The sequence below is a fragment of the Oratosquilla oratoria genome, chromosome 19 (genome assembly GCF_046742065.1).
Source record: "Oratosquilla oratoria isolate Oo_2021 chromosome 19, ASM4674206v1, whole genome shotgun sequence".
NCBI lineage: Eukaryota > Metazoa > Arthropoda > Malacostraca > Stomatopoda > Squillidae > Oratosquilla > Oratosquilla oratoria.
The window spans coordinates 51,275,088-51,294,294 of record NC_134795.1 but is presented as its reverse complement, the minus strand read 5'-3'; the positions used below and the strand labels follow the sequence as shown (position 1 = coordinate 51,294,294).

General features: G+C 37.8%; 1 protein-coding gene across 1 annotated transcript in view; it reads right to left on the bottom strand.

Moving 5' to 3' along the window:
* The window catches only part of PIG-A (phosphatidylinositol glycan anchor biosynthesis class A), a 57,249-nt gene that overhangs the window by 37,915 nt on the left and 127 nt on the right, over positions 1-19,207 (bottom strand). Inside the window, exons 1-2 of the mRNA XM_076203045.1 lie at positions 19,063-19,207; positions 18,788-18,964 (exon numbers count right to left, since the gene is read on the bottom strand). The exon at positions 19,063-19,207 is cut by the window's right edge and continues 127 nt beyond it. The gene's annotated coding sequence lies outside the window, so the exon portion shown is untranslated. The remainder of the gene's footprint in view (positions 1-18,787; positions 18,965-19,062) is intronic.

The following is a 19,207-nucleotide window of genomic DNA, read 5'->3' as shown; positions in this document are numbered from 1 at the left end:
TCCCGTCCTTCCTCAACAGACATTTCCCTCTTCCCCAAAGCCCCTTTTACCCCATCCATCCATCTCATCCTAGGTCGCCCCTTTATGTTCACTCCTTCCACATCTGCATACCACACCTCTTTTGTCTTTCTTCACTCATTCTCTCCATGTGTCCAAACCATCCCAATACTCTTTCATCAACCCTATCTCACAGCTCCCTTTCCACACCCGTTCTCCTCCTCATCTCCTCATTTCTCACTCTATCCAACCTAGTAACCCCTATCATACTTCTCAGACACCTCATCTCAAACACATTCAAACTCCTTCTCTCTTCCTCTCTTATGTTCCATGTTTCTGCCCCATACAGTGCTGTCGGCACAATCACTCCTTCATATAATCTCCTCTTAGCATCCATTCCCAAATGTCTATTTCTTATTACACTTTTTAATCCACCAAGGCATTTACTCACTTCTCTCAATCTACATTCTACCTCCACTTCCACTCCTCCCTTTCCTGCCACGTTTGCACACAAGTATCTAAAACTATCCACTTCCTCCAGTCTCTCTTCTTTAATACTCACTTCCAGTCTGGTGCCACTTTCACCCCTTGTACATCTCATCACCTTACTTTTACCCACATTTATCTTCAACTTCCTTCTTTCACACACTCTCCCAAACTCTGTCACTAACTTCCCCAATCCTTATAATTTCATGCTTTTGTAGATGATCGGCAGCTAATCCCGATGTGGATGAGAGTCATACTTTATTCAGTGGTCTCCTGTCCTGCCTTACTAAGGTATTTCTTCATGATGCAAGTATCCCTTTCTAAGCAGACGACGCCAGCGTTTAAGTGTGTTTGATCCCTGGACGGTACGTAATGTTTTTATTATGTTATATACATGTTGCTCAGAAGCGGTCGAGCAATACCTGCCCCCATATCTGTCAGTGGTCATATAAATATGTCTAGTGACAAAGTTTCTTCGTTTTTATATAGTGATCAATTGGCAACTTTAGTTAAGGCTCCTCCCAATGTTACCTCATTGCCCAAGGACCCATCCGTTGTAAAATTCTCGGGGGAGGATCCTGATTATTCAGTATCTGCATTTATTCAACAATATGAGGATGGTATCAACACTAACATCATTACAGGGTCAGAATTTTTTTTTTCTTTTGTATGGTCTCAACTTGTACCTAACTCACTGGCCTATGAGATGATGTCAGATTCATGCATCAAATCCAGAGCTTTAAACTATGATCACACCACCTTCAGGGCGAATTTTCTTAAGATATTTTATACAAACCTGGTAGGTGATAATTTTCTCTGGTGCTTCAGGTTGGCTGACGTACTCTCTTCCTCTATGGGCACTGAAAATTTTATGCGTGCTCAGGCTAGAGCCAGTACGGGGGCCTCTAAAGCATTAGATTCACTGATACATTCAAAGTGGGTAGAAAATTTTCTGTTACGTTAAATAAACTTCGACTTGTTTTAGAGAACTTATTCTACATTATGTTCCTCGTTCCATATGAGCGAAGGATTGCTTCTTCTCTTAGTTATCAGACAGATGAGTCTTTACTAACGTTTGCAACAAAGCTTCTTAAAAAGATAAAAGAATTGTCTCATCGTGGCTTGCTAGCTTCTGTACTACAGTATCTAGTCATTCACAGCAGACTACGGAGGTTCCTACTCCTCCACCACCTCCTCTGTCTTCGACACCTACACAGACCACTCCTTTATCTCCATCTGTATCTATCGTGCTTACATGCACGTATTGTAACAAAATAGGCCATTCTAATGTTTTCTGTTTCCCTCGTAAGCGTCATGAGCGAAAGTCTAAGCACTCCCGTGCGCAGACGTTTCATTAATTCATCGTCTAGCATCACACATGGTTTTTTCAAAAATGTCATTTCAGCCTCAGTCTAGTTAGTGCCATGTCCATGGATAGTGTAGCCATTCTTCAGACCAGTATCCCAAGCTTTTGAAGCTTAGAGCAAAAAATAGTTCAATCCCCCGGCATACTCAGTCCCATTTTCACAAGCGCCCGTATCAAAATCCCAAAGACTGACTAACAGCGATAAGTCCAAAATCGTCCCTTTAGTGGCTGCTGTCTCTTCCCAACTCCTTACCTTTCAGTGTCATATGGACCAATTACCTATCTCTGTGTCGATAGACAGTGGGGCAGAATGTAGTCTTCTAAGTTACAGAACATATTCTGCTTTCAAGGATTTGTACAACGCAACATTGTTACCTTCTTCTATTGCTTTGCAAGTTGTACAGTACAAGGCTCTCCCTTGTCTATTCTTGGATCTATTTGCATTCCCTTAAGGTTTTCTTCCCATGCTAAAGTGTTTCATAACTTTGTGGTAGTTTTTTATTTCATACTTCAGTGTGATTGTTTCTTAGGCTTTGATACGTTAGCAACCCATGCCATAGATATATTCTCGTAGACTTATGGCTCAGTCTCTAGTTGACGAGTTGTTGAGTGAAGGTGTCATCCAAGAGTCTCGTTCCGAGTGGAACTCCCCGCTCCTTCTAGTGCCCAAGAAGAATGAATCATTCCGCCCTGTTGTGGATTATAGGCGTGTCAGCGATGCCGTAGCTCCTGTGTTGAGTGATTTTCTTCAGTCCATAGGAATAGGCTGGCTTTTGGCAGATTCCTTTGAAAGAAAAGTCTCTTAAGATCACAGCCTTCTCAATTCCATCAGGTCTTTATGAATGGCTCCGTTGCCCCATGGGTTTGCAGAATCCTCCTTTAACATGCCAGCGCCTTATTAATTCAAATTTTCATGGACTGGTTGGTAAAGGACTTCTTGTGTATCTGGATGACTTGATTCTATTTTCCAAGGATGTGGAAAGTCACTTCCATAAGTTATCCTTAATCTTGCAACGTTTTTGCTTAAGCTGGGTTGAAGCTCAACGTAACCAGATGTTCATTTTTTAAGTTCAGCATCCAATTCTTAGGTCATGTGGTAGACAAAGATGGCATTCATACTACAGATGATAAGATCAAAGCTGTTAGAAACTTTCCTACACCTAAGACAGTTGACCAAGTACGCTCTTTCCTAGGGTTGGCAGGATACTATCGTGCTTTTGTAAAAGACTTTGCTTCTATTGCATCGCCTCTTACTTGTCTCCTCGAAAAGGATCCTTCCTTCCAGTGACATGATACTCATCAGAAAAAAAAAATTAATCCTCGAAGCAGGCACTTACTCAGGCGCCTGTGTTGACATTCCCATTTTATAGTCTTCCTTTAAAGATTTGCACTGATGCTTCTGGTTTGGGTATTGGAGCTGTCCTAATGCAACAAGTAGATGGTCGTCGTTCACATGTCATTGGATATGCTAACCGCATGCTCAATCATGCTGAGTCTCGCTACTCTGTTACACATCTGGAAGCTTTCGCAGTGGGGTGGGCTATAAAGCATTTTCGTGACATCTTTGGTTACCCTATCACAGTTTACACAAACCACATTGATGTCACAACTTTTCAAGGGCAAAAATCTTTCAGGCCGCTTAGCCAGATTATTGGACACACATATCTTTAAGCACGGTAACCAGCTTGAATTCAAAGTGTATAGAAAGCCCACCAATAAAAATTATTTAATTAATTTATACTCCCACCATGATATAAGGACCAAGAGAGGAGTAGTAATAGGTTTTTTCCTTGGGGCATTTAGGATATGCAGTGCAAAATACTTAGAAGAAGAGTGCAAGTTTATTAAAGAGACCTTTTTAACACTAAAATTTCCAGAATTTCTTTTGGATAATTGCAGACAGCAGGCCGCTAAGATTCAGGAAAGCCGTAGGCAGCAGGACAGCACCACAAGACGTCTCGTGTTGCCAACCAGCGACGTTGCCACCAACCTGACACATATTTTAAGAACCACCAACTTGGAAGTAGTGTGCCAGACAAGCAGGACGATAAAAGACATCACGAAGACGAAAATACACAACAACCAAACACCGGGCACCAAAGCCGGTGTTTATCGTATTCCGTGTTCAGGATGTGATAAAGTTTACATCTGAGAAACGTCACGCGACCTGAATACACGAATACATGAACACCGTTACGACGTCAGGCATGATGTCATCACCAATGCATGTGTGACACATAGAAACAAGGAAAACCATCTTATGGACTGGAAAAAGGCAGAGCTGCTGATACGAGAACCAGACAAAATCATTTTCTTTCTCATTTAAGCAGTTCACTCTAAGTACCTCCCTACCTTCTGTCCATTTCCTCTTTCTTCACCTATCCTCCACTCTCATTTTACCTTCCACCAGAAAATTATCTGATATTCCCCCACTCTCTCCCCTTAGAACATGTACATCCTTAACTCTTCCTACTGTACTCCTGGTTACTACTATATAGTCCATTAACGCTCCATTTACCACTCTTCCAGCCATCACCCTCTCCCATATGTACTTATGCTTGATTTTCTTCCGAAACACTGCATTTGCTATTATCAACTCTCTTTCGAGACACATCTCCATCATCAACTCTCCACTACGATTTTTTTCCTAGAACTCCATAATTCCATACTCCATCTATTGGTTCATTTCCTACCCTAGATTTAAGGTCTCCCAATACCACTACATTGACGTTTCTCCCTAATCCCTCTATGCACTCATTTAAATCCATCCAAAAAAACTTCCCTTTCCTCTACACTCTTCTCACTACCAGGACCATATACACTTACAAAAACCCACATCTCCATTTCCAGCTTCATCTTCATCCACATTAACCTTGAAGAAACCCCTTTCCACTCCACTATACGTTTACCTATCTCTTCACTTACTAATATAGCCACCCCTTCTCTCCCTAGTCCTCTCTTCACTCTTGAGATCCTCCCAACTACATTCCCAAACTCATGGTTACCCCTCCCTTTCAACTTAGTTTCACTCAATGCCAACACACCCATCTTTCTTCTCACAAACATACTGCCTATCTCTTCCCTTTTACTCTCATCTGTATCACATCCACGCACATTAAAAGACTCAAACATTAGGGTACTGGTTGGAAAACTCCTAGACCCTCTTATACCTTTACTTTTTATAGGAATGCCCCCTTTGGGGCTACAGGTAGCAGGCTTCCTAGTCCTATCCCCGTCCCCCCACTTTTTTTTTTTTTTTTTTTGTTGCCTCGCACGACTCAAGTGGGAAGACTTGGTGGCAACATTTTTTTCCCACCACAGGGTTAGGCGAAAAAAAGAAATGAATATTCAGAGAAATTGTACAGGGCAGTAACAAGGGGTGGGGTGACAGTATAACGGAGGGACAGTCGCAGTATAATAAGTGTCATAATTTATCTATGAACAGGGACTTCCTCTATCACAGACAAAATGATGTGTGGGTCTGGTCCGTAGGGGCGCCCCATATAGACCTGAAGTATTAGCTACATGTTACTTGCCACAATAACATGCCGTATGTACATTATGTAAATAATTAAGTGCAGCCTCAGTTATGCTTGGTATAACCTACGGGGTTGTCATCTCTTTTCCTTAGATTAATTGTAATTATCTACCAAATGTATAATTCTTTTGTAGTTTTTCTCATTTATACTGAGTATTTTTTATTTGCACTGTGTATTCTTGTGTATAATTGTGTATTTTGTATCATGTCCCGGATGTTCCGGAAATTTATGTCACAATTTTTACTGGCCAGTGTGTAGTTGTATCCATTTCCCATTGTGTTCCTTGTATTTCTCTGTTCCCTGCCATTAGTGGTTTTTCCTCAGTGGGGACACCGAGAGATGGTGGCCGAGAGTATATGGTTTAGTGTTGTATATTTATCTGCTAATGTAAGTATGTGTATGTAAAGCCACCTTGCGGGTTCTGTTAGTATGTTCGTATTCCCGCCAAATGGATTGATGTTTTTCCCGCGCATTCTCAGCGCGAGATGCTGTATGTACCTCTTGTCACCCGTGAGTGAACACAAGGTTTTTCTTTGTGTGTAAAATATAGTGATTTCGAATTCATATTTGCAATTTGCAATGGTTTTCATTTAAACCACCATTATATAACGCCAATATATTCACTTGTGATCAAATTGGCGCCATTCTTAAAATGTTTGAAACCATTTATTTCAGCAAATCAACCATTCGTGGTTTACTGCTGAACAAAAACCTCTCTCAAACATTTCTATAAATCACAATACTGTTCCAACCTCTGCCACGTTATTCCTACAAAATTCTCTATCGTATCTCCAACTTTTGTTGGTCTCCCTCTTCCATGCTTCCAATATCGAGGCATCCAGTCAGTAGCATACTTGCTCCATATTCCATCCTCCATTCTGGCTAACTTCATAGTCCAATTTAATTCCCTATCCTTTATTGCTTCCACAATATATTTAATTTTCGTCTGTTCTCTCACTCTGATCGGTTTAATTCTTTGAGTGTTATTTCAGTGATCTCTCCAATCTTCTCTGAATATCCTTTGTCAATTTCCAGGTCTTACAACCGGAAATCATAGCTGCCTGTAAACTTTGCGTTTCAAAAATAAATATATAAACAAACAAATAAATAAATAAATAAATAAATAAATAAATAAATAAATAAATAAATAGAGGAGGGAATAGGGAACCTTGGCAAGTGACATTCACTATTGATAGTGGGTGGAAGGGTCCGGATCCTCCCTGCACGCGCGCGCACACACACACACACACACACACACACACACACACACACACACACACACACACACACACACACACACACACACACACACACACTTTCGTCGAATGGACGGCGAGAATTAGTGTACCGAAGAAAAGGGAAAATATATGTGGATCTCAACGTCCAGGAAGTGCCTTATTGTATTTATAGGGAAGGGGAGTGCTCGTGGTGTAGTGGGGGAGTGATAGGGAAGGAGAAGGGAAGGGATTATTGAGGGAAATGGAAGGAAATGAGGAAGAGAGGGACATAGTCCAGGAGGCCAGGCGTTTAGTAAACAAGAGGCGGACCGACAATAATGATTTTGGTGACGACGGGATCAACAAAAATGTAAAGATTAGAAGTATAGATAAGAGCAGCACAATGGAAGGTGATGATAGTAGTTTCCAAGGATTTAAAGACGGTGGGGGGGATACCAACCTCCCCGATTGGCAAGACTAGAGGAGAAACTTGATAAGATGACTGAACATTGGGAAAACAGGTTCGGTTACGTAGCCAAAATTGCGCAGAGAGTTGAAAAATTGGAAGAACTAGAGAAGGCGAACAAAAATTTAACTAATGAAATAGAAGAATTAAAAAGACAGTTAAAAGAAGTAAAAGAGGAGAATGAAGAATTAAAGAGGAATAATAAAGACAACAAAGAGGCCATAGCAAAGGAAGCACAGGGTTGGGGAAAAAATCCAGGAAAACAGTAAAGTTGCATTTACTGACATAATTAAACAGCAAATGAAAGAACAAACTGAAGACTCAGTTATCAAAGTGATGAGACAGAAGGAGAATATAGTAAGAGACTTAGCAGATAAAAAGAAATGTATAATTATATTAGGAATGGAAGAGAAACATAACCTAGATAGAACTTCAAGAATCAATGAGGAAAAAGAAAAAGTAAGCAGTTTACTAGAATTAGTTCAGGAAGATGAACCTGAAATCATGAAACAAATTGAAGAGATGTATAGACTCGGAAAGTATAGTACAGATAAGACCAGACTGTAAGAGGCCGGTAGTGTACGAATGGAAATGAGCTAGGGCAGTAGAATAACTCAGACTCGACGCCTCCGAAGAGGGCAATGTTATGTCTAGGTGAGGGCGACGTTTTGTCTATGTAAACACACCGACGGTGGTGACTGTTTTTATAATCGCTTATGTAATCACAACATTGTAAGCGCGGGTTACCTTCGTTTGACTAATGCTGAGGTAAACAATTTTTGCTAGTGGCATTGAAATGGCTTTCCGGATTGGTGCAAGGTGCAGAAGGAGGAAAAAACTATTGGTGCATGAATTCAAAGTCACGCCCATAAGGAGTGACATTTATTTGAGAAGTCACCGGGGATTGGTTTAGAAAAATTAGTGACGTCAGACGAAGGTAGCTTAGCGTAAGATACGGGATCTCGTCAGACGTTCTACAGAGAAGAGATAGAGAAGATATAGGGAGAAGATATAGAGAGGGTGTAAGGAGAGAGGATCAGGAGACGATGTAGAGACGAGAGAAAAGAGATCCCGAGTGTAAGCTAAGGTGAAATTACAGTGAAAGAAGAAAGAAAATTCACCATCCTTTTATTAACCCAAAGGACGAGAGGAATAGGCATGGGGCCTAGAAAATAGTGAGACTACAGGAAAAAGAAGGCATTGGGCCTACTACTTAAGAGGAACTTGAATATTAGTGAACCTCACGTAACGAGAGGCAAGGGGCCTCGAGACGAGTGATATTACAAGTCAAATTTAAGTGACAGTGGTGACTGGGGGAGGTGAAAGTGGTGGCAGCGGTGGGATGAACTGGGTGTTAAACACCTCCGAAGAGAAGTGGCGCCAGAAGTCTACGGGAACAAGACAACCAAAATCAAGAGTGTATTACGACTACGAGAGAAATCTACAACTTCAAGTAACTGCTACGTTGGGAACAAGCATTCTTCAAGATTCTTCAAGGAGATCATCATCTACAAGGCGGTCTTCAAGGCAGAGTGTGTGATGGAGGAGGAACAACGTCGTTGAGGAATGACAAGACCGTAGAAGGACGTCAAACCAGACATTGACATCACGAAGCGACATCGCAAGCAGCCAGGCTAAAGCAAGGTATTAGTAAAGTATGAGTACCCCTCAGAATTCTAACGTGTTGAGACACGAAATTCACACATCAAATACAAATATTCCAAAATTCACAGGAGAGTCTAACACATATGGTGTAAACAAGTTCTTGAACCTTATTGACACACTTATAGTTAGTAAAAACATTACAAATGAGAATCGTAAGATTGAGATTCTCAAGGAGAATATAGATCCAGAGCATGGAAGGGCGAGGTTTGTCATTAACTTTCAGCAAATGGAATTAATTAATCAATATGATAATTACAAGAAAGCCTTTCTTAAACATTTCATGTCCAAATGTGATCAGGATCCTATTAGATCATTGGTAAAAATGATTAAGGAAGTTAGGACAAGTGAAACTGACACAGAGTACTTAGCTAGATTAGATAGATGGTCAAAAGACATGAATTCTATCTTGAAAGATTCAGACTGGATAGAAAGATCTAGTGAGAAGATGGAAATCTCACAGGTAATCAAATTGATTACATTTAGCTTATTGGCAAAGAATTCTGATGACTTAACAGCAGAAAGGCTGTACAAAGATTTAAAATCAAATATCTGTTTAGGAGAAGTAGATTATCTTCTACAAGGATACAGTGAGACCAGAACAATAAACCCATATGTAATGCCTATAAATCAACAAAGCCAATATAGGAACTCTAGAGAGTTTAAGAAAACAGAAGTAGGACATAGGCGGCATGCTAGAAGTCCATCTAGGGATAGGGATACCAGAATCCTATGTTTTAATTGTAATGCTTGGGGACACAAGGCACAAGAATGTTTTTATGGGATTATTTGCAGAAATTGCAAATACGAAGGTCACAATGAGTATCAATGTAGGAACCCTCCATTCTGTATTTACCATAATAAAATCGGACACAGAACTCATGAGTGCCGAAATTTTCGGGTACCCCCAGGGCTAAGAGGAAAACCCCCAGACACAGAATAAACCATTTCAGACCTCCCCATATATATACCGATAGGCGGTATTGTGTTAAATATGGGAATGCAAGGGAGATGAAAGAAACTGACAAACTGATAATTACTGTTGGTAAAACTTCTGTAGGACCTCTCATTGCGGGTAAAGTGTTCAATAAGCCTATTCAAATTTTTATTGATACAGGGTCTGTAGTTAATGTAATTACTAGTAAAGTTTTAAACCAGTTGAACCCAGGAGTGAAAATGTTGGAACCAATCCGTTACACATTGCAAGGTGTAACTGGAAATCAGTTAAAAACATTAGGCAAGATTGAGCTAGAAGTTGCCTTATATACAAATGAACAATTGTACATCCCAGTGATAGTGGTAGAAGAGTCTGTTTTTCCAGGAGATTTATTGATAGGATTTGCAACTATGAGAAAAGAAAACATGGTAATTTGTCCTGCTGACTTAGGAATTTTAGTGAAGTCACAGTTAATCCCATTCTTAAATCAACCAGACTTAAGACCAGTGACAGGAATCAATGAATCCTTAGATAACATTTCTATCCTAGATAGCGAGGCCGAGCGGTCCAACCCTGCAGAAAGTAAAACAATTTGTGAACCCAACTCAGAAGTTCAAGAAATCCCAGAGATTACTAAATTATTAACCACAGATGCCTTGAGAATTGCAGATTGCGGATTAACAAGGTCGACATTGTTACATCCCATGTCAATTAATAAGGTTGAAGTGTGTTTGAAAGGAATCAATGTAGACTCTGAAGTAATTACAGTCCCAGAATCAGTTAAACTTAAAGGATTGAAGTGGGACTCAGGGATTTATAAGACAAATAAGAACAGAGTAGAAGTATTAGTAATTAATACTATGAATAAAGAGATAGTTTTAAAGAAAGGTACACAAATAGGATGTATTCAGGTGTGTACTAAACCTATTAAGATTTTAAATGAGAATAGTGAGGAGATAGAATTACCAACTTCATCAATTTGCTCAGTACAAGAAGGCATAGACTTAAGAAATAGATATAAAGAATTATTACAATCAACTAATTGCCCTGAGTTGGATGAAGCTTTATTTGCTTTGCTTATGAAACATAAAAAAGCAATTGCTTTGCCGGGGGACGCCTTAGGCAAAACAACTGTTTTAAAACATCACATTAAGTTAAAACCAGGAACACAACCTATCTACATACCAGCCTACAGAGTTCCTCACTCTAGATTAGCTGTAGTAGATAAACTCATCACTGAAATGTTATCACAGGATATTATTGAACATAGTAAGAGTGAGTGGAATTTTCCGTTGATCTTAGTACCAAAGTCTGATGGGACTATGCGACCAGTTATTGATTACAGGGAACTGAATAAGCACACCATTCGTGACAGGTTACCATTACCCATTATCGGTGACATTTTGAGAAGTTTGGGAACTGAGAATAGATATTTTAGTACTATAGATATCAAATCAGCTTTTTGGCAAATAGAATTGCATGAAGATTCAAGAGAGTTCACAGCATTTTCTACTACAACAGGACATTATGAGTTCAAGAGAATGCCATTTGGGTTATGTAATAGTCCATTAACTTACATGAGATTAATGAATACTATTCTAGATGGATTGTTAGGAAACACTGCCAGTGTATTTCTAGATGACATTTTAATAGTTTCTCAGACTGCAGTGGAGCACTTTAAGAAATTAGATTTGATATTCTCAAGACTAGGAGAAGCTGGGTTAAAAGTAAAACTTGAAAAATGTAAGTTCTTGCAAGACAGTGTCATTTACTTAGGACATAAGATAGACAGACACGGACTGAGTACAGTAAATTCAAAGGTGGACGCTGTCAAGAATTTTCCAGTTCCGATCAATGTAGACAAGGTTAGGAGCTTTTTGGGATTAACAGGATATTATAGAAAATTCATTCAAAGTTATGCTGACATTGCTAATCCACTAAGTTCTTTGTTGAGAAAGGACTCAAAGTTCATATGGGGACCTGCGCAACAGCAAGCTTTTGACAAGTTGAAAGATAAACTCACAAGTTCACCTATTTTAATTTTCCCCGACTATGAAAAAGAATTTATTCTTTGTACTGATGCGTCTGACATAGGGTTAGGAGGCATACTAATGCAAGAGAGAAATGGAACTTTAAAACCCATAGCTTACACATCCAGACTTTGTAATAGTGCAGAGAGGAACTATTCTATAACTGAAAGAGAAACTTTAGCAGTAATTTATTCTTTAGAAAGTTTTAGGGATATGATACTAGGGTATCCCATCAGAGTTTGGACTGATCACACAGCTATTCAGAACTTATTTAAGCATAAGAATCTTAGAGGCAGACTTGCTAGATGGTTTGCGATACTTCAGTGCTATGATGTTCAATTTAATTATATTCCGGGTAGAAGGAATGTAGCAGATCCACTTTCTAGAAACATTAGTCAACCAATGACTAATTTTGTTTGTAGTATAGAAGAATTAGTAACTTTAGATGAAGAAATGCTAATAAGAGAACAGAGAGATGATGAGACATGTGATTCAATAATCAAGCATTTGATGAACCCAAGAGGAGATCCTCCAAAGCTACCAAAGGAGTATAAGATAGAGGAATTTCATTTGATTAATGGAATTTTGTATAGGAAAACATTTGTAAATGGGAAAGATATTTCTAGAGGTCAAGTAAATCAGTTGGTTATACCACAAACTCTGGTAAATGAGATATTGAAGTTACTTCATGATAGTGATTGTAGTTCACATCCTGGAAAGGATAAAACTTATAGACAGGCACAACTTAAGTACTTTTGGTTAGGTATGAAGAAAACTATATATGATTATATAGAAAAAATGTGTAAAATGTGTAAAGGTGAAGGGAAATACACCAAAACCTGCTCCTATACTCACCTATCCCATTCCACAGAAACCTTGGGAAAGAGTTCACATGGATACTTTGGAATTACCACTAACCGAGAACGGCTTTAAATACCTATTTGTTGCTATTGATTATTTTTCAAGATTTTGTATATTACAACCCATAATCAATAAGAAAGCTGAAACTATTGCTTCCGTAATCTATGATCAGATAATCTGTAATTTTACTACACCTAACATCCTAGTTTCAGATAATGGGACTGAATTTAATAACAAAATCTTGGAAAATCTATGTAATGTGTTCCACATCAAGAAAGTCAATATACTCGTTAACCATCCCCAAAGTAATGGAGTAGTAGAAAGGTTAAACAAAAAGATAATTATATGTCTTAGAACCCTAATAAGTCCTCATAGTGTAACTTGGGATACTTGGATTCCTTGTGTTAAGTGTACCCTGAACAATCAAATTAATGTAGCAACTGGGGATACACCTCATTTTATAATTTTTGGGGAGGACAAAACTCTGCCATATGAAATGTTGACAGCAGAGCAAAAACCCATATATAATATGGATGATTATATATCCAATAGGATAAATACTCTTCAAAGTATTCACCAAAGAGTTAGGAAACATATGCAGGTGTATTCACAAGAGATGAGGGAACAACAACACAAAATAGCTCGTAAACTAAAATTGAAAATTGGGGAATTAGTAATGGTCAAAGCAACCTCACCCAATAATAAACTTTCACTAAGGTACACTGGTCCATATAGGGTAATTGATTCTGCAGGTGGAAACAAGTTTAAACTTAAACATTTAGAATCAAGAGAAGAATTGGTAGGACATTTAGATGACATAAGGAAAATTAGCTTGCAGATCTATGAAGATGATTATAGTAATACTTTGTGCATAAATATTGATAACCATGGAGAATATGGAGAATATTATAATGATATTTTTCAAGAGTTGAACATTAATCTTGATGTATTTTACAGATGAAAACTGCCTTATTAATAATATTAAGTTTGGTGAGTGCCATGGACTGGAATCCGATTCGTCCTGGAGCATTGGTACATCATCAAGGTAACCTAATCTTGGTTGATAAGGTGGTAAGGGTAGTTCTTGATTATAAAAATGTAACCAAAATTAAAGAAAATGTGGACTCCATTAATAAAAGTTTGCAAATATTAAAACAGAACATTTCCAGTAAAGATGTTAAGGATAGACTTGAAAACAAAATAAAGGAAATAGAGGATAAATTGCACATCATAGGTTCAAATTTCAAAAGCAATGTTAGACAAAAGAGAAGTGCAATAGTAGTGGCTTTGGGAGCTCTTGCTGGTTTGGGAATTGCCAATTTTGCCTTCCTTGCTGACTTGAAAATTTCAATAAATACATTAAAGGAGAAAGTTGGAAAAATTGATGAATTACAATCAAGCATTAAAAACATTGAAGAAATGATCTCTGATATTTCAGATAACTTAGAGAATCTCAGCTTGAAACAAAGTGAACAAGAGAGTACAATGCAAATTTTTTTGTTACTCAATACTATGCAATTGAAATTATCTGAGATGCAAGTTCAATTGGAATCTTTTGTACAGGATTTAGTTATGGCCAATTCGGGTCAAGTAACTTCTTCTCTCCTTCCAATACCTCAACTTATAAAGGTAATTAAGTCAGCAAAGAAGGATTGGAACTTTGAACCTTTCTTTGAAGAAGCTAATGTAGCATTATATTATCCATTGCTAAACTCCTACCTTAATGTTACTTCAGTTATTATTGAAATCCCGTTCTCTTCCAACCAAAGATTTAACAGGGAAACTAGCAGCAAGTGAAAAGGTATGGATAAAAAGAGAAATAAATAAAGAGGAAAGAGAGGAGGAAAAAATGAAAAGACATGAAGCTAAGGAAAAAAAATGAGATGAGAACAGAGTCAGAAAAAAAGAAATTCTATTGGAGAGTAGTGAATATGAAAGTAAGGAAATACAACATACTAGAGAAAAACAAAAGGGAAACAGAGAATACAGTGGAAGTGGCAGAAAACTAAGAGTGTCTTACACAAATATAGATGGATTAATAACAGCATTGAATGAGCTGAATGATTATTTGAAGGAAAAAGAACCGGACATAATGGGAATTGTAGAAACGAAATTAAAAGGTCCACTACCACCCAACAGTGTAGGACATGATGCATATAATTATTGGATTAGAAACAGAGAGACAAAGCAAAGGGGTGGAGTTATGTTCCTGACTAAGAAGGATATAAACGTGAGGTGTGTCACATATGGAAAGAATACAGTAGAGATGATTATGATCGAAGTGGAAGACAGAGATAAGAAGAGCAGAAAGTTTGTGATAAATTATGTGCCTCCAAAAACAGCCTCGTGGGAAGAGAGTGAACATAAAAGTATGTTAGAGGACACAAGGATAACATTGAATAAGATAATGGAAGATGGAGGAAGAATAGTTATGATGGGCGACTTTAATTGCAAAGAAGTCTGCTGGGAAGAGATGACAGTAAAGGGTGGAGACGGTTCATGGGGAAATGTTCTACTCGAGATGATTATTGAACATACAATGACACAGTGGATACAGGAGAACACTAGGTATAGAAATGAAGAAGAACCATCGAGACTAGACATAATAATCACATCTGAACCTAGAATAGTGGAAAAGATTGAATATAAAACACCAATGAGTAAAAGTGACCACATATTGATTGAACTGGAACTAAATGAGGAAAAATACATGAAAAGAAATGAACAATATAGAAAAGGAAGAATGCTGTATGAAAAAACAAACTTTGATAAAATAAGAGAATTCTTTCAAAAAGAAAACTGGGAAGGAATATACAAAGAAGAAACAACAGTGGAAGAGAAATGGAATATTTTGACAAAAATTTATAAAGAAGGAGTGGAAAAGTATGTCCCAAGACAAAAACAAGAAAAAGAATATGTAAAGTGCTGGTACAACAAAAATTGTAGGGAGTTAAAAGACAAAAGAAACAAAGCTTGGACCAAATGGAAGAAAGACAAAAGACCTGAAAAATGGAAAATATATACTTGTTATAGAAATGAATATGTACAAGCGTGCAGAGAGGAAAAGAGAAAATATGAAAAAGATGTCATAGAAAAATGTAAAGATCAACCAAAACTATTTTACAGATTTGTAAACAACAAACTGAAAAACAAACAAGATTTGGAGAAATTAAGACAAGGAGTTGAATACACAGAGGAAATAGAAATGGCAGAAATTATGAACAAACATTTTAAATCAGTGTTTACAAGGGAGAACATACAACCTGAAGAGATCGAATGGAAAGAGAAAGTCCCTCCTATGAAAGAAATAGAAGTAACAAAGAATGAAATAATGAAACACTTGAGTAATCTTGATGTCAGAAAATCGCATGGACCAGATGAAATAGCAAACTGGATTTTGAAAGAATGCAGGAATGAACTGGCAGACAAAATACATAGCATAATAAACAGTTCCTTGAAAGAAGGAAAAGTTCCAGAAGATTGGAAAAAAGCAAATATAGTACCTATATATAAAGGGGGAAATAAAGAAGACCCTACCAACTATAGACCAGTTTCTCTAACAAATACAATAGCAAAAATTTGTGAAACAATTATCAAAAGTAGATGGGTAAAATATTTAGAAAAAACAACGTGCTAAATCCAAGGCAATTTGGATTCAGACAATGACGATCATGCGTCACCAATTTAATATGTTTCTATTCAAGGCTAATAGATATAATAAAAGAAAGATATTGATGAGCTGATTGTGCATTTCTAGATCTAAAAAAAGCTTTTGACAAAGTACCACATAAGAAGTTGCTTAAGAAATTAGAAACTGAAGGAGGAATACAGGGCAAACTGCTTAAATGGATGGAAGACTTTTTGCAAGGAAGAAAAATGAGAGTAGTGATAAGAGACAAACACTCAAAATGGGATGAAGTAATAAGCGGTGTTCCACAAGGAGCAGTTCTGGCCCCAATAATGTTTGCTATATATATTAATGATATGGATGAAGAAATTGAAAGTTATATGAGCTTCTTTGCAGATGATGCAAAACTATTAAAAAAAGTGAACATGGAAGAAGCTTGTGAGTCACTACAGAGTGATCTAAATAAAGTATGGGAATGGAGTAGGAAGTGGGAGATGGAGTTCAACACTAAAAAGTGTAGTATAATGGAATTTGGAAAAGGCAAAAACAGAATAACAGGATCATATAAATTGGGAGAAGGAATAAAAAAGTAGAAAATGAGAAGGACCTGGGAGTCATTGTTATGAATAATGTCACCTGAGGAACATATAAATAAGATTTTTGGAGAAACTTATAATTTAATAAGAACAATCAAAGTGGCATTTACATACCTGGATGAAGAAATGGTGAAGAAAATTCTAATCACTCTGATAAGACCAAGATTGGAATATGCAGCAATGATGTGGTCACCAAGTACAAAAAAAATGTATAAAAAAAACTTGAAAGAATACAAAGAGCAATTACAAAATTTGCACCAACACTCTCAAAACTATCATATGAAGAGAGACTAGCAAAACTTGAACTACAGACACTAGAGCAAAGAAAAGAGAGAGGAGATTTGATAGCTATTTACAGAATCATGAAAGGCATAGAAATTATTGATAGAGAGAATCTGATAAAATGGGATGATAGAAATACAAGAGGACACGGAAAGAAAATCAAGAAAGACAGCTGTAGAAGAGATCTGAAAAAGAACAGCTTTCCTCACAGAGTAATAGACAGTTGGAACAAGTTAGATAAGAAAGTGGTGTGTGCAAAAACAATACATGAATTTAAAAATAGTTTAGATAAAATGAGATATGAAGACGGGACACTACGAGCATAGCTCCCCTTCCCGTAAAATACAACTAGGTAAATACACACACACACACACACACACACACACACACACACACACACACACACACACACACACACAAAGGGTGGTCATCGCCTCTATTGTAATAAGATGAACTGAAAAAATAACAATAGCAATAATAACCTTAGAAAACCCTTGCTGATTAATCCCAGAATCATCATATATTCTCTATTACTGGTCTTATTCCCTGCAGAAAGAGCCTCTTTCTTGTATGCACCCTCGATATTCTTATTAACCTTTGCAACTGCCTCCACTTCTATGACCTTCTTGCACTGACACGGCTGGCCACTGCCCCAAGGCTTGTCCGATTCCTGGCCCCTCCAGACGATCGTATGTTGGTTTATTTTTTTACGTTAGATTATAGACATATCAATTTTCAAATTACATTACCAGTGCAGTAGCTAGGGTAATTTTCCTTAATGCCTGATTTGAGTTTCATGTTAGGCAACTGGCATTGGTAGAATTGTTGAAATAGAAGTGAAATACGAATTCATCCTCACATAGATGTTATTATTCGTTTTAATTACTTAATTACGGACAGGTCCTGCAGATTACTTGTTGTTTATCACGAATGATTGAATTATATATGAACTACATCGGCAGACTTATCAGACTATAAGCAAGAGAGCTTCATTTCAACTCCGTTCAGTCTTACATTTTACTCATAAACACAATTCTACCCAAAAAAATCCTCGTATGCAATACCTAGCGCATTCTATTTGGAAAAGGAGGAAGTAACCTTAAAATACGTATCTGTTTATCACACGCAACATCGCCATTTCGAAGGAACCTTTGCATGTCGACCTAGGGGGGGAAGTCGAAATACAAATACATTTTCGTTTCACAACAATTTTGTGTTAATATAAAACCCGTGACGCCTTCTTCGAGCGTCATAGATTCGTAGAACCTCGTCTGGACAACTAAGAAAAGGAAATCTACTTCCTGCAAATGTTCATCCAAATAAGAACAAAACATCGACTATGCTTTTGATGAAGAGCAGCCAAACAATGATAACGATAAAGAATTTGATTGTGTTGCTTGTGCTTGAGCTGAGGATTCGAATGAGCAATGGGGAATTTACCGGTAACTTTCTAAGTGTTATTATTCTAAAAGTAGAGTATTTTTATTTCATTTTTTGCCTCCATTTGTCGTTTGCTTATGGTGTTGGATTTCACACTTTTTCTTACATTTTAAAGAAATCATATTAATTTGAATGTATGAATACTAAAGAAAAGTATCTGTTATAACCAAAATAGCACCCAGAGAAAAAAACCTATCAACGCATAAAAGAAATATTCAATACATTCGTGGTAAATCAATATTCCTATATACTTACTTTCTTTTTATTTTATTTTACTCACCTCCAATCAGGCGGTGACGTTTTGGCGGCAACCGTTAGCGAGGCGACACGCAGGCTGCCTGACCCCGCCCTCTGCTCCTCACTCGTTTTGACAGATCCGAGGACGCCCTTGGCCACAGTCAACACGGTAATATACTCAGCAGTTTAAGGGTCCACTGCAGGATCACCTGCCTACCCTCTAGGAGAACGATACATTAGTTTTAATTCATATAATACCATAACAGCAGTTCAAAACACGACCAGCACTTCACATGCGTATCACGAAAACAACCTTACCAAGACGAAAGCCACTGCAGGGAGGTACACAGGTTGTATCGTGCCCCACGGGTTAGGCAGGTGGTCCTGGATCGGCAGACGGAAATGGGTCCAGAAGGTATAGCCAGATTCTAAAGCTTAATGTTGTCATGTCTTCACCTGTGAC